The 27,870-nt window shown below is 51.6% G+C and overlaps 1 long non-coding RNA gene across 1 annotated transcript; it reads left to right on the top strand.

Annotated features, from left to right (window-relative positions):
• Positions 1-27,619, top strand: LOC139358588 (uncharacterized). Its single transcript, XR_011613773.1, has 4 exons — positions 1-115; positions 3,932-4,059; positions 7,881-8,008; positions 19,851-27,619. It is a non-coding gene; the product is annotated as an uncharacterized lncRNA (long non-coding RNA).
• The last annotated feature ends 251 nt before the right edge of the window (positions 27,620-27,870 follow it).

The raw sequence follows: 27,870 nt of genomic DNA, 5'->3' as shown, positions 1-27,870 counted from the left end.
TGCCCGACCAGCTGCTCTGTGCCAGGAGGAGGAGGAGACGCCTGGAGCCTGAGACACCACGGCTTGCCTCGCTGAGGGTGGGTGGCAGTGACGGAGACTGCAGCGTGCTGGAACGGTAGGAGAGTGACCACGCTAGGAGGTCAGGCGGCTGCAGCCAGGGTTGGGGGTGAGGCTTACAGCGATGGCCGGGCTGCGGCAGTGGCCAGGTGGTAGAAGCCTTGTAGGGTGGGCTGTTGCATTGGCAATGGGCCTGGCTTTGCCCTGCCACTGCCGTGGACCTGGCCCTGTACTGCCCTGCCTTGCCCTGGCCCTGCCCTACTGTTACCTGGACTGTCTCGGCCCTGCCCTGCTCCGATCCCATCCTGGTTTTGCCTTTGCACTGGCCTTTCCCTGAACCTGTGCTGGCCCGGCCTTGGCTCTGGCCCTGCCTCTTGTCCTGACCCTGGTCCTGTCATGGCACTGGCCCTGCTAGTGGTCATGGTCCTGCTCCTGTTCTGGCCTTGACCTGGCCTTGGACGTGTCCTGGCCCAGATTTGTTCTGGCCCTGCCTTGGCCCATCCCTGCCCTGGCCCCACCGTGGCCCTGCCTGTTGTGCCCTCTCCTGGCACTGACTTTGCCCTGTCATGGCACAGTGGTGCCATTGACCTGCCTTACACTGCCCTGGTTGTGCCCTGGCCCTGCCTGGCACTGGCCTCTCCCTGGATTTGCTCTGACCCTGCCTTGGCCTTTGCCCTGTCCTCACTATGGCCTGGCCCTGGCCTTGTTCTGGCTTAGCCCGGGCCCTGGCCCTAGCCCTGGTCCTACCGTATCCCTGGCCTTGCCCTTATCCAGACCCTGCCCCTGCCTCTGCCCTGGCCCTGGCCTGGAACCTGGTCCTGTCGAGGACTTGGCCCGACTCTGCCATGGCCCTGGCCCTGCTCTGCCTTGGTCCTGGCCCTGACCCAGACCCTTTCCTGGCTGTGCCCTGGCCATGGCCTTTCCCTGGCCCTGAGTTGGCAGTGGTCTGCCCCTGGTCTTGCCACCACCCTACCCTGCCATGCACTGGATGTGTCATCAGCCTGCCCTGGCCCTACCTTGTCCCTCACCCTAGTCTTCGCTAGGCCCTGCTCTGGACCTGGCCCTAACCCAGACCTGGCCCTGACCCTGGCCCTGGCCTTTGTCCTTCATAGCCCTGGGCCTGAAGTTGACTTGGAGGTGTCCTGGCCCTGGAGTGACCTGGCTCTGCCTTGGCCTGTCCTTGTCCTGCCCCTACCATCACCTTGCCCTGTTCTGCCCTGTCCTAGTACTGACCCGGCTGTGGCATTGCCCTGCCCTACCCTGCCTTGGCTGTGCCCTGGCTCGATTCCGGCCCTGGCCCCGCCCTGTGCATGCCATGACACTACCTCAGACTTGGCACTAGCCTGGTCCTTTCCTGGCATGAGCCCTGCTCTTTCTATGGACCGCCTTTTGTCGTGTCCTGCGCTGGCCATTCCATGCCCTGCCCTGCCCTGACTCAGCCCTGGCCTTGGCATTGGCCTTGGTCCTGCCATATTTCTTGCCCTGTCCCTATCCTGGCCTTGGCCCTGACCCTTACCTTGCTCTGGCCCTGCCCTTGCCCTTACGCAGCCCCTGGCCCTGTCGTGGACCTGCCCTGGACCTGTCCTGGCCCTGGCCCTGCCCTGCTTCAGACTTTGCCCTGGTTCACCCCTGGCCTTGACCGTGAAATGCCTGGCCCTACCCTGGCCTTGCACTGCCCTGGCCCTTGCCCTGACTCTGGTCCTGTCACTGGAGAAGCCCCCGCCCTGTTGCTCTTCTTCCCATGGCCCAGACCCTGCCTTGGCCCTGCCCTGACACTGTCCTGGACCCTGGCTGTGCCAAGAACCTGCACTGTTGTTGCCCTTGTTTTGCTCCTGTCCCGAACCTGGTCCTGCCCAGGCCATGGCCATGGCCCTGTCCCTGCCCTGGCTGTTCCCTGGCCCTGCTCAGGTCTTGGCACTGTCCTGGCCCTGCCCTGCCTTGGCCCTATGCTTTCCTGGCCCTGCCTTGCCTGCCCTGGTCCTGCCTTGGCCGTACTCTAGCTTTGACCCTGCGCTGGCCCTACCTTGGCCTTCACCCTAGCCTTGCCTGGGCGCTGTGCTGGACCTGGCCATAGCACAGACCTGGTTGTGGCCCTGGCCCTGCCATGGCCCTGTCCCAGACCCTAGCCCTGCCAGGTACCTGTTCTGGCCCTGCTCTGGGCCTGGCTTTGTCCTTGGTTCTTAGATGACCCTGGCCCTGCCCCTGCCCGTGCCCTTGCCCTGGCACTGGCCTTGGACATGTCCGTGGTCCTAACCCCGGCCCTGCCCTGGAGCTGTCACTGTCTTGGCCCTGCCTTGGCCCTGGCCCTGGCCCTGGCCCTGGCCCTGGCCCTGCCACAGCCATAGACCTGCCCTGGTTGGTCATGCCCTGCCTTTACCCAGTGCTACCCTGGGCCTGCTCCACCCTGCCCTGGCTCTGCCCTGCTTTTGGTCCCGCCCTGACCCCGCCTTGGCCCTCACACTGGCCCTAGTGCAAACCTGGTCCTTGCTCTGGCCTTGGCCCGGCATTGACCACTGCTCCTGACCCTGGTCGTGCCATGGCCCTGGCCCTGCCAATGATCCTGACAGTCCTGGCCCTGGTCATGTCTTGGCCCTGTCCTGGCCCTGGCCTGACCCTGGCCCTGAAGTGGATTTGAAGGTATCCTGTCCCTGGTTTAATCTTGCTCTGCCTTCGCGCGTCCCTCTCCTGGCCCTACCATGGCCCTGCCCCTTCCCTGGCTCTGCCCTGGTCTTGTGCTTACCCTGAGCGAGAACTTGACCCTGCCCCAGCCTTGTCCCAGACCTGGCCATGGCCCTGCCCCTGCCCTGGGCCGGCGCTGACACTGGCATGGACCCTGGACCTGGCTCTTGGCTACTTAAGGCCATACCCTGGCCCAGTCCTCCTCCTGACCCTGTCCTGGCCCTAATTTGCCCTGGCCCTACCCTGGCATGCTATTCTGGCCCCACACACCCCTGACCCTGTCTCTGTCCTGGCTCTAGCTAAGTTGGCCATGGCCGTGTTCCTGACATTGCCCTTTCCTGGTCCTGGCCCTGGCCCTGGCCCTGCCCCGGCCCTGCCCCGGCCCTGGTCTGAACCCCGGCCCTGCAATGGACCTGCCTTGGCCCTGCCTATACCCTGCCTCTGGCTGTACCTCTGCCCTGGCCATACCCTTGCCCTGGCCTGGACTCTGATCCTGGTCCTTGTCCTGCCCCAGCTGTGGCCCTGGCCCTGACCTGCCTGTACCCTGTTCTATCCTGGGCTGGCCCTGCCGTTGCCTGGTCTTGCTATTGCCCTGCCCTAGTCTGCCTTGCTTGTGCCCTAGATCTGCCCCGGCCTTTGCTCTTGTCTTGGTTCTAGCACTGACTCAGCCGTGGACCTTCCCTGACCTTGCCTCAGCCCTGGCACTGCCCTGGCCTTGCCTTGGCATTTGCCCTACTCTCTCTAATGCCTGGCTCTGGTCCTGCCTGGCACTGCTCTTGTTCTGTCGTGGCACAGCCCTGGCCCTGGCCCTGGTCCTGCCCTTATGCAGGCCTGCCCCTGCCACTGCTCTGGCTTTGACCTGGACCTTGGCCATACAGTGACCCTGCCTTGACCCTTTCCTGGCCCTGGCCTGGAACGTGGCCTTGCCAAGGACTCGCCCTGGCTCTGTCATGGCCCTGGCGTTTTCTTGGATTTGGATGTGCCCTGTCCCTTATCCGCCCCGGCCCTTCCCTGGTTCTGCCCTTGCACTTCTCTGGGGTAGGGGGACAGGGTCAGGACCAGGCCAGGGCAGGGTCAGGACCAGGGTAGGGCCTTGGTAAGGCCTGAAGATGGGAAGGGCCAGGGCAGCGGCAGGGCCAGGGAAGGGTGTTAAGTTGAGGCTCTTAATGCTACCTCCCCTCGCATCTTCCTCTAGGCTTTTGTGGCTTTGCCCGACCAGCTGCTCTGTGCCAGGAGGAGGAGGAGACACCTGGAGCCTGTGACACCACGGCTTGCCTCGCTGAGGGTGGGTGGCAGTGACGGAGACTGCAGCGTGCTGGAACGGTAGGAGAGTGACCACGCTAGGAGGTCAGGCGGCTGCAGCCAGGGTTGGGGGTGAGGCTTACAGCGATGGCCGGGCTGCGGCAGTGGCCAGGTGGTAGAAGCCTTGTAGGGTGGGCTGTTGCATTGGCAATGGGCCTGGCTTTGCCCTGCCACTGCCGTGGACCTGGCCCTGTACTGCCCTGCCTTGCCCTGGCCCTGCCCTCCCCTCCTGTTACCTGGACTGTCTCGGCCCTGCCCTTCTCCAATCCCATCCTGGTTTTGCCTTTGCACTGGCCTTTCCCTGAACCTGTGCTGGCCCGGCCTTGGCTCTGGCCCTGCCTCTTGTCCTGACCCTGGTCCTGTCATGGCACTGGCCCTGCTGGTGGTCATGGTCCTGCTCCTGTTCTGGCCTTGACCTGGCCTTGGACGTGTCCTGGCCCAGATTTGTTCTGGCCCTGCCTTGGCCCATCCCTGCCCTGGCCCCACCGTGGCCCTGCCTGTTGTGCCCTCTCCTGGCACTGACTTTGCCCTGTCATGGCTCAGTGGTGCCATTGACCTGCCTTACACTGCCCTGGTTGTGCCCTGGCCCTGCCTGGCACTGGCCTCTCCCTGGACCTGCTCTGACCCTGCCTTGGCCTTTGCCCTGTCCTCACTATGGCCTGGCCCTGGCCTTGTTCTGGCTTAGCCCGGGCCCTGGCCCTAGCCCTGGTCCTACCGTATCCCTGGCCTTGCCCTTATCCAGACCCTGCCCCTGCCTCTGCCCTGGCCCTGGCCTGGAACCTGGTCCTGTCGAGGACTTGGCCCGACTCTGCCATGGCCCTGGCCCTGCTCTGCCTTGGTCCTGGCCCTGACCCAGACCCTTTCCTGGCTGTGCCCTGGCCATGGCCTTTCCCTGGCCCTGAGTTGGCAGTGGTCTGCCCCTGGTCTTGCCACCACCCTACCCTGCCATGCACTGGATGTGTCATCAGCCTGCCCTGGCCCTACCTTGTCCCTCACCCTAGTCTTCGCTAGGCCCTGCTCTGGACCTGGCCCTAACCCAGACCTGGCCCTGACCCTGGCCCTGGCCTTTGTCCTTCATAGCCCTGGGCCTGAAGTTGACTTGGAGGTGTCCTGGCCCTGGAGTGACCTGGCTCTGCCTTGGCCTGTCCTTGTCCTGCCCCTACCATCACCTTGCCCTGTTCTGCCCTGTCCTAGTACTGACCCGGCTGTGGCATTGCCCTGCCCTACCCTGCCTTGGCTGTGCCCTGGCTCGATTCCGGCCCTGGCCCCGCCCTGTGCATGCCATGACACTACCTCAGACTTGGCACTAGCCTGGTCCTTTCCTGGCATGAGCCCTGCTCTTTCTATGGACCGCCTTTTGTCGTGTCCTGCGCTGGCCATTCCATGCCCTGCCCTGCCCTGACTCAGCCCTGGCCTTGGCATTGGCCTTGGTCCTGCCATATTTCTTGCCCTGTCCCTATCCTGGCCTTGGCCCTGACCCTTACCTTGCTCTGGCCCTGCCCTTGCCCTTACGCAGCCCCTGGCCCTGTCGTGGACCTGCCCTGGACCTGTCCTGGCCCTGGCCCTGCCCTGCTTCAGACTTTGCCCTGGTTCACCCCTGGCCTTGACCGTGAAATGCCTGGCCCTACCCTGGCCTTGCACTGCCCTGGCCCTTGCCCTGACTCTGGTCCTGTCACTGGAGAAGCCCCCGCCCTGTTGCTCTTCTTCCCATGGCCCAGACCCTGCCTTGGCCCTGCCCTGACACTGTCCTGGACCCTGGCTGTGCCAAGAACCTGCACTGTTGTTGCCCTTGTTTTGCTCCTGTCCCGAACCTGGTCCTGCCCAGGCCATGGCCATGGCCCTGTCCCTGCCCTGGCTGTTCCCTGGCCCTGCTCAGGTCTTGGCACTGTCCTGGCCCTGCCCTGCCTTGGCCCTATGCTTTCCTGGCCCTGCCTTGCCTGCCCTGGTCCTGCCTTGGCCGTACTCTAGCTTTGACCCTGCGCTGGCCCTACCTTGGCCTTCACCCTAGCCTTGCCTGGGCGCTGTGCTGGACCTGGCCATAGCACAGACCTGGTTGTGGCCCTGGCCCTGCCATGGCCCTGTCCCAGACCCTAGCCCTGCCAGGTACCTGTTCTGGCCCTGCTCTGGGCCTGGCTTTGTCCTTGGTTCTTAGATGACCCTGGCCCTGCCTCTGCCCGTGTCCTTGCCCTGGCACTGGCCTTGGACATGTCCGTGGTCCTAACCCCGGCCCTGCCCTGGAGCTGTCACTGTCTTGGCCCTGCCTTGGCCCTGGCCCTGGACCTGGCCCTGGCCCTGGCCCTGCCACAGCCATAGACCTGCCCTGGTTGGTCATGCCCTGCCTTTACCCAGTGCTACCCTGGGCCTGCTCCACCCTGCCCTGGCTCTGCCCTGCTTTTGGTCCCGCCCTGACCCCGCCTTGGCCCTCACACTGGCCCTAGTGCAAACCTGGTCCTTGCTCTGGCCTTGGCCCGGCATTGACCACTGCTCCTGACCCTGGTCGTGCCATGGCCCTGGCCCTGCCAATGATCCTGACAGTCCTGGCCCTGGTCATGTCTTGGCCCTGTCCTGGCCCTGGCCTGACCCTGGCCCTGAAGTGGATTTGAAGGTATCCTGTCCCTGGTTTAATCTTGCTCTGCCTTCGCACGTCCCTCTCCTGGCCCTACCATGGCCCTGCCCCTTCCCTGGCTCTGCCCTGGTCTTGTGCTTACCCTGAGCGAGAACTTGACCCTGCCCCAGCCTTGTCCCACACCTGGCCATGGCCCTGCCCCTGCCCTGGGCCGGCGCTGACACTGGCATGGACCCTGGACCTGGCTCTTGGCTACTTAAGGCCATACCCTGGCCCAGTCCTCCTCCTGACCCTGTCCTGGCCCTAATTTGCCCTGGCCCTACCCTGGCATGCTATTCTGGCCCCACACACCCCTGACCCTGTCTCTGTCCTGGCTCTAGCTAAGTTGGCCATGGCCGTGTTCCTGACATTGCCCTTTCCTGGTCCTGGCCCTGGCCCTGGCCCTGCCCCGGCCCTGCCCCGGCCCTGGTCTGAACCCCGGCCCTGCAATGGACCTGCCTTGGCCCTGCCTATACCCTGCCTCTGGCTGTACCTCTGCCCTGGCCATACCCTTGCCCTGGCCTGGACTCTGATCCTGGTCCTTGTCCTGCCCCAGCTGTGGCCCTGGCCCTGACCTGCCTGTACCCTGTTCTATCCTGGGCTGGCCCTGCCGTTGCCTGGTCTTGCTATTGCCCTGCCCTAGTCTGCCTTGCTTGTGCCCTAGATCTGCCCCGGCCTTTGCTCTTGTCTTGGTTCTAGCACTGACTCAGCCGTGGACCTTCCCTGACCTTGCCTCAGCCCTGGCACTGCCCTGGCCTTGCCTTGGCATTTGCCCTACTCTCTCTAATGCCTGGCTCTGGTCCTGCCTGGCACTGCTCTTGTTCTGTCGTGGCACAGCCCTGGCCCTGGCCCTGGTCCTGCCCTTATGCAGGCCTGCCCCTGCCACTGCTCTGGCTTTGACCTGGACCTTGGCCATACAGTGACCCTGCCTTGACCCTTTCCTGGCCCTGGCCTGGAACGTGGCCTTGCCAAGGACTCGCCCTGGCTCTGTCATGGCCCTGGCGTTTTCTTGGATTTGGATGTGCCCTGTCCCTTATCCGCCCCGGCCCTTCCCTGGTTCTGCCCTTGCACTTCTCTGGGGTAGGGGGACAGGGTCAGGACCAGGCCAGGGCAGGGTCAGGACCAGGGTAGGGCCTTGGTAAGGCCTGAAGATGGGAAGGGCCAGGGCAGCGGCAGGGCCAGGGAAGGGTGTTAAGTTGAGGCTCTTAATGCTACCTCCCCTCGCATCTTCCTCTAGGCTTTTGTGGCTTTGCCCGACCAGCTGCTCTGTGCCAGGAGGAGGAGGAGACACCTGGAGCCTGTGACACCACGGCTTGCCTCGCTGAGGGTGGGTGGCAGTGACGGAGACTGCAGCGTGCTGGAACGGTAGGAGAGTGACCACGCTAGGAGGTCAGGCGGCTGCAGCCAGGGTTGGGGGTGAGGCTTACAGCGATGGCCGGGCTGCGGCAGTGGCCAGGTGGTAGAAGCCTTGTAGGGTGGGCTGTTGCATTGGCAATGGGCCTGGCTTTGCCCTGCCACTGCCGTGGACCTGGCCCTGTACTGCCCTGCCTTGCCCTGGCCCTGCCCTCCCCTCCTGTTACCTGGACTGTCTCGGCCCTGCCCTTCTCCAATCCCATCCTGGTTTTGCCTTTGCACTGGCCTTTCCCTGAACCTGTGCTGGCCCGGCCTTGGCTCTGGCCCTGCCTCTTGTCCTGACCCTGGTCCTGTCATGGCACTGGCCCTGCTGGTGGTCATGGTCCTGCTCCTGTTCTGGCCTTGACCTGGCCTTGGACGTGTCCTGGCCCAGATTTGTTCTGGCCCTGCCTTGGCCCATCCCTGCCCTGGCCGCACCGTGGCCCTGCCTGTTGTGCCCTCTCCTGGCACTGACTTTGCCCTGTCATGGCTCAGTGGTGCCATTGACCTGCCTTACACTGCCCTGGTTGTGCCCTGGCCCTGCCTGGCACTGGCCTCTCCCTGGACCTGCTCTGACCCTGCCTTGGCCTTTGCCCTGTCCTCACTATGGCCTGGCCCTGGCCTTGTTCTGGCTTAGCCTGGGCCCTGGCCCTAGCCCTGGTCCTACCGTATCCCTGGCCTTGCCCTTATCCAGACCCTGCCCCTGCCTCTGCCCTGGCCCTGGCCTGGAACCTGGTCCTGTCGAGGACTTGGCCCGACTCTGCCATGGCCCTGGCCCTGCTCTGCCTTGGTCCTGGCCCTGACCCAGACCCTTTCCTGGCTGTGCCCTGGCCATGGCCTTTCCCTGGCCCTGAGTTGGCAGTGGTCTGCCCCTGGTCTTGCCACCACCCTACCCTGCCATGCACTGGATGTGTCATCAGCCTGCCCTGGCCCTACCTTGTCCCTCACCCTAGTCTTCGCTAGGCCCTGCTCTGGACCTGGCCCTAACCCAGACCTGGCCCTGACCCTGGCCCTGGCCTTTGTCCTTCATAGCCCTGGGCCTGAAGTTGACTTGGAGGTGTCCTGGCCCTGGAGTGACCTGGCTCTGCCTTGGCCTGTCCTTGTCCTGCCCCTACCATCACCTTGCCCTGTTCTGCCCTGTCCTAGTACTGACCCGGCTGTGGCATTGCCCTGCCCTACCCTGCCTTGGCTGTGCCCTGGCTCGATTCCGGCCCTGGCCCCGCCCTGTGCATGCCATGACACTACCTCAGACTTGGCACTAGCCTGGTCCTTTCCTGGCATGAGCCCTGCTCTTTCTATGGACCGCCTTTTGTCGTGTCCTGCGCTGGCCATTCCATGCCCTGCCCTGCCCTGACTCAGCCCTGGCCTTGGCATTGGCCTTGGTCCTGCCATATTTCTTGCCCTGTCCCTATCCTGGCCTTGGCCCTGACCCTTACCTTGCTCTGGCCCTGCCCTTGCCCTTACGCAGCCCCTGGCCCTGTCGTGGACCTGCCCTGGACCTGTCCTGGCCCTGGCCCTGCCCTGCTTCAGACTTTGCCCTGGTTCACCCCTGGCCTTGACCGTGAAATGCCTGGCCCTACCCTGGCCTTGCACTGCCCTGGCCCTTGCCCTGACTCTGGTCCTGTCACTGGAGAAGCCCCCGCCCTGTTGCTCTTCTTCCCATGGCCCAGACCCTGCCTTGGCCCTGCCCTGACACTGTCCTGGACCCTGGCTGTGCCAAGAACCTGCACTGTTGTTGCCCTTGTTTTGCTCCTGTCCCGAACCTGGTCCTGCCCAGGCCATGGCCATGGCCCTGTCCCTGCCCTGGCTGTTCCCTGGCCCTGCTCAGGTCTTGGCACTGTCCTGGCCCTGCCCTGCCTTGGCCCTATGCTTTCCTGGCCCTGCCTTGCCTGCCCTGGTCCTGCCTTGGCCGTACTCTAGCTTTGACCCTGCGCTGGCCCTACCTTGGCCTTCACCCTAGCCTTGCCTGGGCGCTGTGCTGGACCTGGCCATAGCACAGACCTGGTTGTGGCCCTGGCCCTGCCATGGCCCTGTCCCAGACCCTAGCCCTGCCAGGTACCTGTTCTGGCCCTGCTCTGGGCCTGGCTTTGTCCTTGGTTCTTAGATGACCCTGGCCCTGCCCCTGCCCGTGTCCTTGCCCTGGCACTGGCCTTGGACATGTCCGTGGTCCTAACCCCGGCCCTGCCCTGGAGCTGTCACTGTCTTGGCCCTGCCTTGGCCCTGGCCCTGGCCCTGGCCCTGGCCCTGGCCCTGCCACAGCCATAGACCTGCCCTGGTTGGTCATGCCCTGCCTTTACCCAGTGCTACCCTGGGCCTGCTCCACCCTGCCCTGGCTCTGTCCTGCTTTTGGTCCCGCCCTGACCCCGCCTTGGCCCTCACACTGGCCCTAGTGCAAACCTGGTCCTTGCTCTGGCCTTGGCCCGGCATTGACCACTGCTCCTGACCCTGGTCGTGCCATGGCCCTGGCCCTGCCAATGATCCTGACAGTCCTGGCCCTGGCCATGTCTTGGCCCTGTCCTGGCCCTGGCCTGACCCTGGCCCTGAAGTAGATTTGAAGGTATCCTGTCCCTGGTTTAATCTTGCTCTGCCTTCGCGCGTCCCTCTCCTGGCCCTACCATGGCCCTGCCCCTTCCCTGGCTCTGCCCTGGTCTTGTGCTTACCCTGAGCGAGAACTTGACCCTGCCCCAGCCTTGTCCCAGACCTGGCCATGGCCCTGCCCCTGCCCTGGGCCGGCGCTGGCACTGGCATGGACCCTGGACCTGGCTCTTGGCTACTTAAGGCCATACCCTGGCCCAGTCCTCCTCCTGACCCTGTCCTGGCCCTAATTTGCCCTGGCCCTACCCTGGCATGCTATTCTGGCCCCACACACCCCTGACCCTGTCTCTGTCCTGGCTCTAGCTAAGTTGGCCATGGCCGTGTTCCTGACATTGCCCTTTCCTGGTCCTGGCCCTGGCCCTGGCCCTGCCCCGGCCCTGCCCCGGCCCTGGTCTGAACCCCGGCCCTGCAATGGACCTGCCTTGGCCCTGCCTATACCCTGCCTCTGGCTGTACCTCTGCCCTGGCTATACCCTTGCCCTGGCCTGGACTCTGATCCTGGTCCTTGTCCTGCCCCAGCTGTGGCCCTGGCCCTGACCTGCCTGTACCCTGTTCTATCCTGGGCTGGCCCTGCCGTTGCCTGGTCTTGCTATTGCCCTGCCCTAGTCTGCCTTGCTTGTGCCCTAGATCTGCCCCGGCCTTTGCTCTTGTCTTGGTTCTAGCACTGACTCAGCCGTGGACCTTCCCTGACCTTGCCTCAGCCCTGGCACTGCCCTGGCCTTGCCTTGGCATTTGCCCTACTCTCTCTAATGCCTGGCTCTGGTCCTGCCTTGCTCTGCGCTTGTTCTGTCCTGGCACAGCCCTGGCCCTGGTCCTGCCCTTATGCAGGCCTGCCCCTGCCACTGCTCTGGCTTTGACCTGGACCGTGGCCATACAGTGACCCTGCCTTGACCCTTTCCTGGCCCTGGCCTGGAACGTGGCCTTGCCAAGGACTCGCCCTGGCTCTGTCATGGCCCTGGCGTTTTCTTGGATTTGGATGTGTCCAGTCCCTTATTTTCCCCGGCCCTTCCCTGGCTCTGCCCTTCCAATTCTCCGGTAGGGACAGGGTCAGGATCAAGCCAGGGCAGGGTCAGGACCAGGGTAGGGCCTTGGTAAGGCCTGAAGATGGGAAGGGCCAGGGCAGCGGCAGGGCCAGGGAAGGGTCAGTTCCAGGGATATGGTGAGACTAGGGGTAGAGCCAGCGCTAGGGCTCAGCCAGGGCAGAGCAGGAGGGATTACATTAGGCTATTATTTACAAATTTTGTTTTATATTTTTAAGGTAACTATAGTAGTAGTAATAATATCTGTATTATGTTGTTTGTAATAGCAATAGTATTTGTAGTAAATCATTACTAAATTTTAACTTATACTCTTTTTGTTTTCGGTAGTGTTCTATGAGTATAATTTATTTATTTATTTATTTATTTATTTATTTATTTATTTATTTTTCGAGACGGAGTCTCGCTGTGTCTCCCAGGCTGGAGTGCAGTGGCGTGATCTCGGCTCACTGCAAGCTCCGCCTCCCGGGTTCACGCCATTCTCCCACCTCAGCTTCCCAAGTAGCTGAGACTACAGGCGCCCGCCACCACGCCCGGCTAGTTTTTTATATTTTTAGTAGAGACAGGGTTTCACCATGTTAGCCAGGATAGTCTCGATCTCCTGACCTCGTGATCCACCCGCCTCGGCCTCTCAAGGTGCTGGGATTACAGGCTTGAGCCACCGCGCCCGGCCGAGTATAATTTTATAAGTACGTTTATTTGTGAGGCATCGATTCTCACAATTACTCTATGTGCTGGGTACTTATGGCATCCCCATTTTCCTTACATAGGAAACAGACCTAAAGAGGTTAAGTACTTGGCCAGATTACTCCCAGCACTTTGGGAGGCCAAGGCAGGGGGATGGCTCGAGCTCAGGAGATTGGGACCAGCCTGGACAACACTGTGAAACCCCATCTCTACTAAAAATGTACAAAAATAGCTTATTAAAGTTTCTTGTATCATTCTGGTTACAAAACACTGGTCAAATACACAGGGCATGGTTTGGGCAGGGCCGGGGACAAGGTCAGGCCAGGAAGGGGCCAGGGCCAAGGCAGGGCCAGAGCTAGACTTGGAGGTGTCCTGGCCCTGATTTGCCCTGCCCCAACATTGGCCCAGCCCTGCTCTGGCACTTCCTGCCATGCCCTGTCCCTGGCCTGAGCATTGGCCCTGGCCCTGTCCTGCTTCTGGCCCTGTCCTGGAGTTGACCAGGCGTTGCCATGGCCCAGTCCTGCCATCGTCTTGCCCCCTGTCCTGGTGCTGCCATGGCCCTGCCTTGGCCCTAGCTCTGCCTCAACCCGCGACCTGCCCTGACCCTGCTCAGCCCTGGAACTACCCTGACTCTGCCTTGGTGCTGGTCCTCTCCTCTCTATGGCCTGGCTCTGGCCCTGCCTTGTACATGCTCTGACCTGCATGTCCCAACCTGGGTCCAGCCCTGGTCCTACCGTGTTCCTGGCCTGGCTGTACCCTTGTTCTGGCCCTGACCCTGCCCTGGCCCTCTTCTGGCCCTTCCTTGGTCCTGCTCTGCCCTTCCATGTCCTGGCCTTGCCCTCACCCTGCACTGGCCCTGCTCTGGTGCTGTTCAGCCCTGACACTGCCTTGACCCCGACCCTGCCTTCTCCCCAGCCTTGTCCTTGCCCTGCCCTGGCCTGACCCTGGGCCTGCCATGTCCATGACATGGCCCTGGACCTGCCTTGCCATTCTCTGTCCTGGTCCTATATTGTCCCCACCATGCTCTGGTCCAGCCCTTGCCCTGGCCCTGTTGCCAGTCCTGCTACTACTATAGCCCTGCCCTGTTTTTGGCCATGCCCTGTGTTACCGTAGCCCTGCCCTGCATTGGCCCTGGCCCTACCCTGGCCTTCTCTTATCCTGGCCTGGCCCTACCCTGGCCTTTTCCACCCTGGCCTTTTCCACCCTGGCCTTTTCCACCCTGGCCTTTTCTACCCAGGCCTTTTCCACCTTGGCTTTTTCTACCCTGGCTTTTTCTACCCTGGCCTTACCGTTCCCTGGCCTTGTCCTGCCCTGGCCCTGTGCTATCTTAGTCCTGCCCTGGCCCTACCCTCACCCTACCCTGGCCCTGCCCTACCCTGGCCTTGCCCTGCCATGACCTTCCCTTTGGCATGCCCTGGCTCTGGTTCTGCCCTGGCCCTGCCCTTGCCCTGGACCTTCCCTGGCCATGTTTTTTCCCTGGTCCTTCTCTGGCCTTGCCCTGGCCCTGGCCCTTTTTTGGTCCTGCCGTGTTTCTGGCCTGCCCTGTCCATGTCCCAGACCTGGCTCTGGTCCTGGACTTACCTGTCCCTGCCCTGCCATACCCTGACCCATTCCTTGCTCTACACTGAACCTGGCCTGCCTTGGCCATGTGCTACCCTTGCCCTTCCCTGACCCTCTGCTGGCCCTGGCCCTGCCGTGGGCCTGGCCCTGACATGTCCCTGCCCCGGCCCTGGTTCTGCTGTGCTTTGGGCCCTGGCCTTGGTCCTGACTTGTCGCTGGCTGTGACCCTGCCCCTGGTTTTTCTTTGGCCGTGACCCTGTCCCCGTTCTGTCCTAGTCCTGGCCCTGTCCCAGTTCTGGTCCTGCCCTGGCCCAGCCCTGACTGGTCACTGCACTACCTTGGCCCTGCCCTGCCCAACGCTGCCCATGCCGGGGCCCTGCCATAGCCATGCCCATGGCCCTGCCCCGGGTCCTGCCATTGTCCTTACCCTGCCACTGGTCCTGCCATATCCCTGACCCTGACTTGGCCCTGGTCCTCATCTTGCTCTGGTCCTGCCCTGCTTCTGGCCCTGCCCTGGCACTACCTTGGCCCTGGCCCTGCCAAGGCTCCCACTTTCCCTGGCCTTTCCTTGACCTTGTGCTACCCTGGCCCTGCCATGCCATGGCCCTGCCTCTGCCTTGGCCCTGCCCTGGGCATGGCCTTGGCATTTGGCCTGGCCCTGCCCTGCCCCTGCCCTGGACCTGCCCTACAACTACCTGGCCTGTCCCAGCCCTGCCCTGGCCCCCTCCTGGCTCTGTCTTGGCCCTGTGCTACCCTGTCCCTGCCCTGTCCTGGCCCTGCCCTTGCACTGGCCTTTCCCTGGCCCAGGCCCTGGATTAACAAAGCTGTACAATCATCAATCACCACTGATTCTGTGCAGAACATTTTCATCTTCCCAAAAAGAAACCTGTTAGTAGTCACTCCGTGTCCCTCTCCCCTCGCAGCCCTTGGCAACCACTATTGTAATTTTTTGTCTCTGTGGATTTACTTACTCTCAACTAGACATTTCGTATAAATGGAAACATTCACATGCCTTTTTGTCTGGCATGTACCAAGATTTTTGAAGTATACTTTTTAATTTTTGTCTGATGTTTTCTAGATTTTAAAGTTTAGATTTTTTAATCTTTCTGGATTTAGTTTTTTTTGTTTTTGGGGTGTTTTTTTTTTTTTTTTTTTTTTTTGGAGACAGAGTTCTTGCTGTTCAGGCTAGAGTGCAATGGCGTGATCTTGGCTCACTGCAACATCTGCCTTCGAGGTTCAAGCAGTTCTCCTGCCTCGGTCTCCCTGATTTAACCTGGCTCTGCCTTGGCCTGTCCCCGCCCTGGCCCTATCATGGCCCTGCCCCTCCGCTGGCTCTGCCCTAGTCCTGTGCTGACCCTGACCCAGACCTTGGCCCTGCCCCAGCCTTGTCCTAGACCTGGCCATGGCCCTGCCCCTGCCCTGGACCGGCGCTGGCACTGGCATGGACCCTGGCCCTTGCCCTGGCCCTTTGCTAGTTAAGGCCATACCCTGGCCCAGCCCTGGTCCTGATGCTGTCTTGGCCCTAATTTGCCCTGGCCCTACCCTGACCCTGCTATTCTGGCCCTGGCCCTGGCCCTGGCCCTGTCCCTGTCCTGGCCCTAGCCCCATTGCTGGTCCTGCCATGGCCCTTGTCTTGACATTGCCCTTTCCTGGTCCTGGCCCTGGCACTGCCCCAGCTCTGGCCCTGGTCTGAACCCTGGCCCTGCAGTGGACCTGCATGTAATCCCTAATAGCTGGGATTGCTGGCATGTGCCACCGTGCCCGGCTAATTTTGTATTTATAGTAGAGATGGGGTTTCTCCATGTTGGTAAAGCTGGTCTTGAACTCCCACCCTCAGGTGATCCGCCTGCTTGGCCTCCCAAAGTGCTGGGATTACAAGTGTAAGCCACCATGCCTGGCTAAAAAATGTGTTTAAAAAAATGTATTACAAAAAAGAAAAAAAAATGTAGCTAGATGTAGTGGCAGGCACCTGTGATCCCAGCTACTCAGGAGGCTGAGGGAGGCTGAGGCAGGGAGAATTGCTTGAATCCGGGAGGTGGAGGTTGCAGTGAGCTGAGATCATGCCACTGCAATCTAGACTGGGCAACAGAGCGAGACTCCATCTCAAAAAAAAAAAAAAAAAAAAAGAAGCTTATCATAGGGTTAAACTTTGGAAAGGATTTTCCATAAGAATCTTAACATAAAGATTCTTGAATGACATAATGTACAAGGTCTTTGATAGCAATGCGACCCAAAGCACAAAGATGTTTTACTAGTCTTGTTGGTGTCTCAGATTGGCTCTCGGTAAGAAATCGGGACATACTGTGAAATTTTAATTCTGCATAGACAGTTCAACTTAACAGGTTAGAGTGATACAGTCCAAATAGATGACTTTCTTCTGGTCTGGCTTAACATAAACCTTGAAAAATCTGATAGAGTAAATATTTAATGTATCCTTAGTTCTTAACCACACTTATTCCCCTTTTAGACAGCATCACAGGCAGGACACCCTTCCAATGGTACACACAATATTATGTACAGTTCTCACACAAGAAAGCACATAATCTCAGTGAGAATGATGTTCTCACAAGGTCAGTGATACTCAGTGCGCACAGGTGTCCGAGTGTAGTATGAAACCAAATCATTGTCAAGAACCCCAGTCTGATTATTAATAATAAGAATCTACTTGTGACACAGCTTTTCTTTGTTGAAACAAAATATTGTTTTGACATCATGGTTGAAACATTGGTCTTAGGCCAACACTCTCTTTTATCTGTTGTTGTTGCCAAGCCTTTGAGCGGTATTTTATGTAGGGCAAAAGGTCCCTTCCTGTCTCTTTGGTCAAAGCAAAGGAGGAGTACAGATGACTGAGAGAGTGATCACGCTGCTGTGCCCACCTATGAGATAGCCCTTGTTCCTGGGTTGCGAGATATTTTATAGTCAGGGTGCAGTAGAAAGAGCACACAGGTAGCAGTAAAGAGAGGTTACCCTGACTGCAGCTCTGCCTCTAACTTCCTGAGTAACCTCAGGCTAGTCGCACAGTGACTGTTCCCCACGTTCCTTTTTGTAAGCTCCAAGGATCGAATCAGACAGTAGCCTTTAAGTTTCTTCTGAACTCTGATACTCAACAATGCCAATGATGTTGGCAGCATGAGCTACATAGATTATGGGCCCAGTGAAAAATGAAAATACATGGCTCCTTGTTCAAAAATTAAGAATTTCAAGATGCAACAGCAGAGCATTGTAAACCAAGTGCACAACCCCTCTGAGACCAGGGCTCTCTGCAACTGCCCAGTCATAACCCTTGAAGACAGCCTGGTGTCAGCTTCCCATTACAAAGCTGATTTGTCACTCAGGGCTCAGAAGTTGGATTTTTCAGGCTGAAAGTGGGAGGAGAGCACATGCTATGCTAGTGACAGCCAGAGATAATACAAAGAGGACTTAACAAGGGCCCAGGCACAACACACATTGTTACACAGAAGAAAAGAGGGTCACCTAGGGACTCAACACAAAAATGACCCTCTGTCCACATCTCCTCTCCAGGTTTCAGTCATGGTAAGGACTGTGCCAGATTTCAGAGCCTTCAAAGAAGATCTTAACTCTGAAATCTGGGCAAAGTCTGGGGATAGCAGTTTGTGTGCCACCTCACTCACCTGTCTCTTTCTCTCTGAATTAACATCTTTTATTAGGAAGCCCAGTAGAATACAGTCAAAAAGCATATAGGTGACTGCCATTCCCCTCTTGCTGAAATCGTAGGCACTTAGGATCAGCGTGATGGTGATCAGTGGTGGCTCAGGCCTTGAACATGTGAGAATAGACTGTGTTGTCAAGGCACTGATGCAACACACTTCTGCCTGACTTGGTGCATTTTCTCAGGTCTCAGCACTCACAGTGGATGCTCATAATCCTACACACAATCCCCAGATGTCAGTGAGGATCACTGGCCAGCCATACCTCAGTGCATGGGGGGTAGTAGGGATATCCACTAAGGCCCTACCTTCCACCACCCAAATGCTTCCGATCAGAGGGGTGAGCTTGGGTAATTTTGGGATGCGTGACGACTGGCCAAATCCACATTCAGTATTTCCCATCATGAGATCTTTGGTGTCAGGTGACATTAAAGACTGAGAGTGGTGAAAAAACACCTCTGGTGAACCACTTTCCAATAGGCTGAGAATGCAGCTTTCAAATCACTTCCATTACTTGGCTTAAAGAAAATGGAAAGCTAAGTGAAAGACAGAACACAGGGCTGATGGTCAGAGGACCTAAGATCCCGCTCTCAATTCCCACTTACAGACTGAATGACCAAAGGGAAGTCATTTGCCCTCGTGTATGTCTGCTTTCCCATTGAAAAATGGCAATAAACTACTTGCTTCGTTGTGACCCTGTGACCAGAAAATGAGGCATCCTATAAAATACACATTTAAATATAAAATCACTGCCAGGTGTGGTGGCTCACACCAGTAATCCCAGCACTTTGGGAGGCCAAAGCGGGTGGATCACCTAAGGTCAAGAATTTGAGACGAGCCTGGCCAACATGATGAAACCCCATCTCTACTAAAAACACAAAAAATTAGCTGGGCATGGTGGTGAGTACCTGTAATCCCAGGTACTCAGGAGGCTGAAGCAGGAGAATCGCTTGAACCTGGGAGGTGGAGGTTGCAGTGAGCTGAGATCCTGCCGCTCTACTCCAGCCTGGGTGACAGAGAGAGACTCCGTCTCAAAATAAATAAATAAAAATAAAATCACTCTGCAACTAGTGGGTACAAGGGTACAACCTGAGTTTCTTTTTTTTTTGTATGTGTATGTCTGTTGCCCAGGCCATCGCCCAGGCTGGTGTAATCTCGGCTATCGGAGTAGATAGGATTATAGGAGTCCATCGCCATACCCGGCTAATTTTTGTATTTTCAGTAGAGACAGGGTTTCACCATGTTGGCCAGGCTGATCTTGAACTCCTGACCTCAAGTTATCCACCCACCTCAGCCTCATGGGTTTAGAGGTGTGAGCCACCATATGTCCCCATCATATTCTATTATTGGGCAAAACAAAATGTAAACCACGTACTCAAAACAGCAAATATTGTGGGTGACAGCGGCACTGGTATTCAGAAAGATGAAGAAGTGTAATTAAGAAACCAGACAAAGAAGTAAACATGCCATGTAACTTTCAAAAGACCAGCCACATTGTGTTTATTTTAATATTGTTTAATGGTAACACCTAATAAAGAGAGCGTCATGATGGTATGAACTAAATTTTCAGTCATAATGAGTGCTACAAAACTTAACCTCCCAAGTTTAAATAGGCTACAATGTCTTGGGAAAAATGCAAGAAGAATTACTGATAAAGGTGACGGTTTTTCACACCTGAAAATAATGTTTTTCTTCCAGCCTATCTTGATCAACAACCAGCAGCAACATATTGCAGTGGCATGTGCTTGTCACTACATGCCTAACTTACTATAGACTGAGGATCATGGAGATTTTGAACGTAACTTCCCACATGACAGGAGATTAAATAGGCCACATTGGAAGAAGGCAAGAAGAAGCTAGGTCTCTGGAGTACCAAAAGTAAACTTCAGCCAGTTCTAGAAGCAGAAAAACAGCAGAAAATATACTTTCAGATGGGCTACTTTCTCAATAGTTCTTGCTTGCAAGAGCTCTAGGGAAAGTATGAGTTACTGGGTAAGAATGTGATAGAAAAGGGGCCAGCCTTGGGAAAATATGCAATGGAAGAAAACCACTGTCTCCTCATTTACAACTGTCTTTCTCCTCTTCCTTTGTAATGCTTCCTTTCTTGGGCTATTCCTTCCCCTAGAATACCCTGCCTGTCACCCCATGAGAACCTGCTCTTGAGATGGCATTTCTAATACCTATAATGAGATGTTAGATCAATGCCTTATCTCTCAGTGCGTGTATATACATATTAAGCTTTCTGTCTATGCTGTGCTTTCTCATGCAGGGATATCAGACATTAATGAACCAGTTAAGAAGATACTGGGATGCAGAAGAACTTTCCCAGTGTCCCGGGAGCCGTTCTACACAACATCCTACACCATGGCTTTGGATCTGCTGTGCTTCGTTTCTTTACTTGTGAAAACAGAGTAACAGTAGCACCTGCCTCACAGGATGGTTCTGAAGATTAGAGGGTTCTTTCATGCAGAGCTCTAGAGCAGCTTGAATGGTATTGGTATATAGAAATACTACTAATTTTTGTACATTGACTTTGTATCCTGAAACTTTACTGAATTCATTTGAGTTCTGGGGGTCTTTGGGAAGAAACTATGGGGTTTTCCAGTTATAAAACCATATTACCAGCAAGGAGAGAAATTTGACGGTGACTTTTCATATTTGGAAGCCTTTTATTTCTTTCTCTTGCCTGATTGCTTTGGCTAGAACTTTCAGTACTCTCTGGAATAGAAGTATATAGAGAGAGAATCCTCATCTTGTTCCTGTTCTTAAGGGAAGTGCTTCCAGTTTTTGCCCATTCGGTATTGTGTTAACTGTGGCTTTGTCATAGATGGTTCTTATTATTTTGAGGTACATTCTCTTTGATGCTTAGTTTGTTGAGGGTATTTATCATAAAGGAAGATTGGATTTTATTGAAAGCCTTTTCTGCATTGACTGAAATTATCATATAATTTTCATTTTTAATTCTGTTTATGTGTTGAATTATATATATTGATTTGCATGTTGAACCAACTTTGAATCCCAGGAATGAAGCCTTCTTGATTGTGGTAAATGAACTTTTTGATGTGCTGCTGAATTCAGTTTGCTATTATTTTGTTGAGAATTTTTGCATCTATATTCATCAGAGATATTGGTCTGTAGTTGTCTTTTTTTGTTGTTGTATCTTTGCTAGATTTTGGCATTAGGATGATGCTGGCTCCATAGAATGAGTTAGGGAGGTATCCCTCCTCTTCAATTTTTTTGGAATAGTTTCAGTAGAATTGTTACAGCTCCTTGTACATCTGGTAGAATTCATTGTGAATCCATCTGGTCCAGGGCTTACTCATTGGTAGGTTTTTTACTACTGATTCAGTTTTAGAACTTGTTATTTGTCTGTTCAGGATTTCAAGTTCATTCTGATTTAATCGTGGGAGGTTGTTTGTTTCCCAGAATTTATTGATTTCCTCTAGGTTTTCTAGTTTTTGTGCATAGAGGTGTTCATAATAGTCTCTGCGGATGTTTTGTTTTTCTTGGGTTTGGTTATAATGCCACTTTTGTCATTTTTGTTTATGTTTATTTGGATCTTCTCTCTTTGTTTTTCTTTGTTAATCTAGCTAGCATTCTATTGATCTTGTTTATCTTTTCAAAGGAACTAACTTTTGTTTCTATTGATCCTTTGTATGGATTTTTGGGTTACAGTTTCTTCATTTAGCTCTGCTCTGATTTTCCTTCTTTTCTTGTGCTAGCTTTGGACTTTGTTGGTTGTTGGTTTGTTCTTGTTTTCCTAGTTTTTTGCTTAGGTGTGAGGTTAGATCACTAATTTGAAATCTTTCTAACTTCTTGATGTAAGTGTTTAGTGGTATACACTTTCCTCTTTATACTGCCTTTGCTTCATCCTAGAGATTTTGGTGTATTGTGTCTCTGTTTTCATTTATTTCAAAGATTTTTTTTATTTTACCTTAATTTTGTATTTTAGTGAAAGATGCATATGTGGAAGAAGAGGCTTGCTAAGGGAGATGTAATGTCATAGGAGACCATTTATTTTTAAGATCAAAGGTCACATGTTTGATTGTAGCATTTGTTATAGATGTTTGATTGGGAAAGAAGCCAGGGTGAAGATTTAGGAGAAAAGAAGTAATAGAGTAGAATTAAAGTCTCTGAGACTTTGGGGGAAATTTTAGAACACAGCCTGGGAATGGGCCATGGTTAGAGAGAGTAACAGCACTTCCTTTGAGATTGAAGGGGCTAAAAATGGATAAGTTTGGTAGAGATTGGTTATCTATGGTCTTTTGGGGGAGTTGATGGAGGACAGAAAGTGGATAACTAGGTATTGAGGGAGTTCATACATTGTTATGAATATGTATCAGAGAATTATAGAATATGAAACTGTAGCATTGTAAAAGACTTTGAAAGTTGTTGAAGATTGGGATATTGGTACCAATTCTTCATTTCCTGTGACAGTATATTGATATCATTTGCTGTGTAGTATTACCGTGCTTTTCTATTGGGGATAGAATGATGTACCAAACAAATATGGGCATATAGGGAGGGCAGAGGTGGAGGTCATTTTCAGCTGGCAAGCAAGCTCATGAAGATTTAGAAGCCATTGAATTGACCAGACTCAGTGTTCCTCTGTCTAGTCACTAGATCCATAAATGTTAAAAGGTAGTGGTGGTCGTGACAGCAATTCTAACTCTCTGATCTCTGGATTGTAGTTATGATGGAAGTTCTTCAAATTGGCTAAGTGGCGGCTTCTGGACTTGTTGCACATTATTCTTCCTTCCACCATTTCTGTCTGCACTAAATTCTCTGTTTTAAATCTTTTTCTGCATTAAATGTCTACAGTGAGTTCTGTTTCCTACATTGAACCCTGACTGACTCACTCTGTAAACCTTCCTCCTTCCATTTATTTTTGGTGTATGCCGATTTCAGTTCTACCCATAGTGTGGTCTCTGGTTGGCCAACTGTTTGCAACCAGTTTGCATCAGGGTGTAAATTAATTTAGCCATTAAGCATGCTTTTCAATTCATCTGATTTATGTATTTGTTTATCTATTTTGGTAGCAAGGCTTGCTCATAGAAGAAAGTAGTGTATTAGTTTCTATTCCATCACAGGTTCCTGATCTCATTGTGAATGGGTACTTGGAGCATCACTGGCTTACTCAAAGGTCACACACAGTCCACATATTCTGTATTTTCTTCCTCTAGGCATTAAAATGGCTTCTTCTTATTTTGTTTTTGTAGATATTTCAGTTTTATCCCAGGGAGCACGTGTGTCCTGGCATTGGATTACCTCTCTGTAATAAAAATTATTTTTAAAAATTATGTGACTTTTTAGAAGTCATTTTTGCTTCTTATTTTAAAATAAATTTTAAGTAATTACTTCTTCCACTAACAAAGAAATGCATACCCATGATAAAAGTTCCAGCACTTTCATTAAAGTTTAAGCACAGAATAATATAATATGAAAAGAAAAAATTTATTTACCTCCCCAATTTCTTAATCAAATTATCTACGGTAACCATTAACAGTATTTTAATATAAAAAGCTGTTTGTTTCAGTGGAAATAGTCCTCGCCAACCTCAGTTAAGCTTCACAACTACAGTTGTGCCTTTACTTTCCTCACCCAACATAGACAATGTGAATTTTTTTATTGCATGTCATTGAGATTTTTATCACAATGACCTTTATATGAACCAAAGCACCAAGTAGACTTGGTCTCTACGCTATTGCCTCAGGATAGGGATGTAATTTTAACATCAGTTTTCGATCATATTAGAAATATCTATCTCAACAAGGCAAATGACACTTATTTCGTTCAAATGTTTAAACAATTCCCATTATGAGTAAGATATTGGAATTGGGGACCTAGGTATTCAAATTTCTGTTTGAAATGTTAGCATGGTTAGACTTGCAACATAAATTATTTTAGCTACTTTTGTCCTTCTGTTCTAAACAATGACAAAGTTTATTTCCATGCAAAAGACAATACAATTCCGATGATTTCCCTTAATAACTTAAAGATTGATTTAACAAATTTACATACTATTTCTTTTTGTTGTTTTTCTCAATTGAGAAGATACATTTCGATCTTCAGATGTGTGTTTTAAGTTAATAGTCTTGGTTTGGGTAATCATAGTGGAACATCAACTTTAAATGTGTGGTCATAATCATAGGGACTACCAAAGTAATCATGCACAATATTACTTTCATAGGTTTGGGAAAAATGGACTGAATTTTCTGAGCTCACCACTTGTCAGCACAGAATGCTTTAAAACAACATAAAGCAAAATGTTTTCAAGTATTTCAATAAAAAATAACCTAAAGTAATCAGGGGGAAAATATCTGCCTATGTAAAATACAATGTGGAATGCCTACCCTTTGAGAGTTCTTAAAGATTCCACCTTCATAATGTATATGATATTAAACACTGATGTGCTGCGTAAATTGATTTGACTGCTATCCTTTTTCATTCAAAGATGCCCTGTTGAATTCTCTTTTGGCCCTTAGAAATGCTGCCCTGAAGAGACTTCAAGGTTTTAATGGAAATGCCATTTCCTGTAAGAAAATTGAATTTTAAATCTAACTATCCTACTTACTAAGTACAAGATATTGGGCAAGTTACTTTACTTTTAAATGCTTCACCTTTTTTCTCTGTAGAATTTTGGGTTGAAATGCCCATCACAAAGGGCTATTATAAAAGTGAGATTGAATGATGGTATAAAGCCAAGAGTATGATGCCTCTTCCATAGTAGTTGCTTAGTTAAGTGTGAACTCTCCTCTTCCTCCTCTGTCTTTGGCCTTGGAGATTAGCTGAGATGCTAAAGAGAGAAGTCCTATTTTATTAATATGTATGTACTGGATAGTGAAGATAAATATCTCAGAGGTGAAGAGGCCTCAGGTTACAAAATCTGTGTTTGTGTTTTAACAATTAGTGGTGATGAACATGTTCTTTCAGTCCTGTTGGTGTATGTATGTAGCATCACATTTGGAGAAAACATTAGAAGTCCAGATTTGCATGAGAATCCTGACTTAACTGACACTCTTGCACTTTCCATGATAGGCCCTGATCACAGGGTCCTTTGTTACATTTCAAAGGTGGATTTTTTAAAAAAATACCTCTATCGAGGCATCATTTATTTCACAAAAGTCACCCACTTTAAAAAATGATTCAATTATTTTTAGCATATTTATAAAACTATCATTGAAATCAGTGTTAGAACATTTCTACCACTCCCAAAATCTTCCTTGTACCTATTTGCAGTCAGTACCTGTTCTCACATCCAGCCCCAGGATAACACTAATCTATTTTATGTCTTTTTAGATTTACCTTTTTCAGAGGTTAATTTTTCTGGAGGCTTTATTCACTTGGATTCACATTGGTTGGAAGAATGCATGAGACCAGATTTGTTGGTAGTACTGACACAGTAATTGCTGTTGGCTTCCTGGTGATGGAAATGAGCTTCTTTGCAGCTGCTCTGGGAGCTCCCAGTCTTATTGATGAGAAATAGTACCAGAAACCAACTAGCCTGGGACCTGTATCAGTCAGGGTCCAGGCAGGAAACAGAAACCACTGCAATCATTTTAACAGAAAGAATTTAATATAAACAGTTGCCAAAGGGTATCGAATAATTGAAAGATAAACAGAGAGAATTAAAGTATTATAGAAGGGTACAACAGCAGGAATTAACTACCAGCTCCTGGGTTGAGAAACAAAGGCAAATAATGGAATTATCACAATTTAGAAGTTTGGAGGAGGGTATCTCTGGGGTTGGGACCCATGAACTTGAGGGGATGGAAACAGACAATTGGCGCTGATGCCCCTTAGTGAATGCAAGCTAGATTTAACTGAATTCAAATTCTGCTATTGGAACAACAACTGCTTCTGATTGAACTGAAGCAGTTAACTGCAAGCTAGATTTAACTGAATTCAAATTCTGCTACTGGAACAACAACTGCTTCTGAAGTCATTGTTAAGATGATGCTTATAGTAACGGAAAACCGAAAGGAAACAGACCTCAGTGAACATCTTTCTTTTCCTCTGGCAGAATTTAACGGGGAGCAGAGGGCAAAGCAGAAAGGTGGTTCACAGAGCCTGAGATTGATCATAATATCGAAAGACACAGTCCTACAGGCTATATTCCCAAATGTTGAAATCCCAAAGATCAAAATCTCTAAAGTTTAAAATTCCTGGTGTCTAAAATCCTGACAATCACAGTCACAAGACAGTTGCATCATGTTAGGCGGAGCTATTACCTTGTTACCGTCCTTACACAGAAGAAAATAGATTTCAATTAAATCCCCAAGCCATAATGACAGATTTGGAACTAGGAATGACCAAGGCTGCTAAAAGAGAATGTGAAAGTATTACCAGTAAGGTGTGTTTTTTCCATTGAGCCCAAAGCATTTGGCAGAAAATTCAGACGAGTTGATTGACCATGATGTACAGCAATGACAAAAACTTCAGTTTAAAAAAATGCATCATTTGCCCGCATTGACATTCCTTTCAGCACATGACATTTCAGGAACTTTTAATAAATTAAAGCCACATTTGTTGAGGAAGCCAGCAAAGCTACTGACTGGTTCAAAAATAATTATATGCATGGTAGGATAAGAAGACACTTATACAGTGGTGTTACTATTTGATCACTAGTATTATTTCTGCCAAATTGGTCTATGTATAAACGCATGTAGAATGGATTTCTACATACCCAAAACAACATAGAAGCATGACACTGAAGGTAGGAAGATTTAATAGGGAATGCCTGTTTTGGTGTGTATGGAATCATAGAAGAATTTTGAAAAGAGCAGCACCATGTAGAAAATGAATATTCTCTGAGGAAGGCCAAGTCCTAAAAGAAAAAAAGCAGTTGTTCATTGTGATACAAGACTTCAATGTATATTTAATGATCATGAAATCCAGCCATCACTTAGTGAACTATCTCCCTGCAATTGCCCATAATTTTTCCCTGTAATACACTATTTCATATGTCAGATTTCCTTTTTAGTTTTTCCTTTTCTTTTTCTCACTATTTTAAATTTTCAAAATATATCTTACAATTTGCTATGCTACATATTTTATCTTGCATTATTTTCAATACTGGAAATATAAATTATGTAAGGACTTTTAGAGAGTTCTAATTTGTTTTATGCATTTTTTTTTTTTGCAAATTTGACTTCATGAAAGTGCTTTATCACAATGTGACTTTGTTTGCAAGCTTTGTGTATGTATGTAAAAATGTTGGAACTTTCTCAATAAATAAAGATATGTCCATACATCTGCATTTGTGTAAGATACAATTTCTCAAAATCTTGGCTCTTCAGACAACTGCATATGTGGCGGTGATTCATCACAACTTTTACTCCATCTGATCAGAAGACTTGGGTTTTTAGTCATGGTATTTCAGATGACTGTAACTCTAAAGCTGGGTATACACACTACCAACTATAGTGATACGTGTTTATACATTTCAATTTTTGACTCATTTCTTTGTGAGTACAGTTCACCTGCTCATAACAGTCATACCCATGTGACTGTCATTGGTATACCTGAGTGCTTATGCTTGCAAAAATATGTATGTTATTTTGACTACTTTATTGTGTAAAGTGATCTATGAAGTGTTTTGTCATGTTTTTATATGTTTCTCAAATCCCCTTTAAAATGCAAATATCTTTTAAATAATTTTAAAATTATTTTTCCCAGAATTATATTTTTGGACTTGTGATCTTTCAGATTTTTGACATTTGAGATTATGGTGTTTGGGAATTGTGTCCTTCAGGATTATCAGAAGCTCCTAAAATCCACCATTCAGCCCATTACAATGTTCTATAGAGCTGATTCTTTAACCTATGGACCTCCAGTTGCAGTTTCCCACTAGTACCTTGATACAAATCATATCTCACAGAATTAATATAAAATAAAAACTGATTTATATTTTTCAAATATTTTAACTAAACATGCATAATTAGATATGTCATGGGCCAAAGTTGGCTGAGTTAATAATTCTTGAACAAGGTAAATGAGTTTGCATTTGAGTCAATGTTGAGATTGTACACCTATTATTCTGAATAAATGGTTATAAAAATGATGGAGAGTAGCAATTATAAAAATTATCTTTTCTCCTGGAAAATGGAGTTTGTATCTGTAACAAATTCATTTAAAAATAATTTGTTCAGATTTCCTTTCCTCTCTATTTATGCATTCTTCTGTCTCCATTCACCATTTATATCATATTCCAACACAATTATAAAAATTATCAATGTATTACAGTTATTGTGCTAAGCATTAACGAATGAGATATTTTAGTCCTTATT

This window comes from Macaca nemestrina, chromosome 15, assembly GCF_043159975.1.
Source record: "Macaca nemestrina isolate mMacNem1 chromosome 15, mMacNem.hap1, whole genome shotgun sequence".
NCBI classification, from domain to species: domain Eukaryota; kingdom Metazoa; phylum Chordata; class Mammalia; order Primates; family Cercopithecidae; genus Macaca; species Macaca nemestrina.
This window is presented reverse-complemented; position numbering and strand designations above follow the sequence as displayed.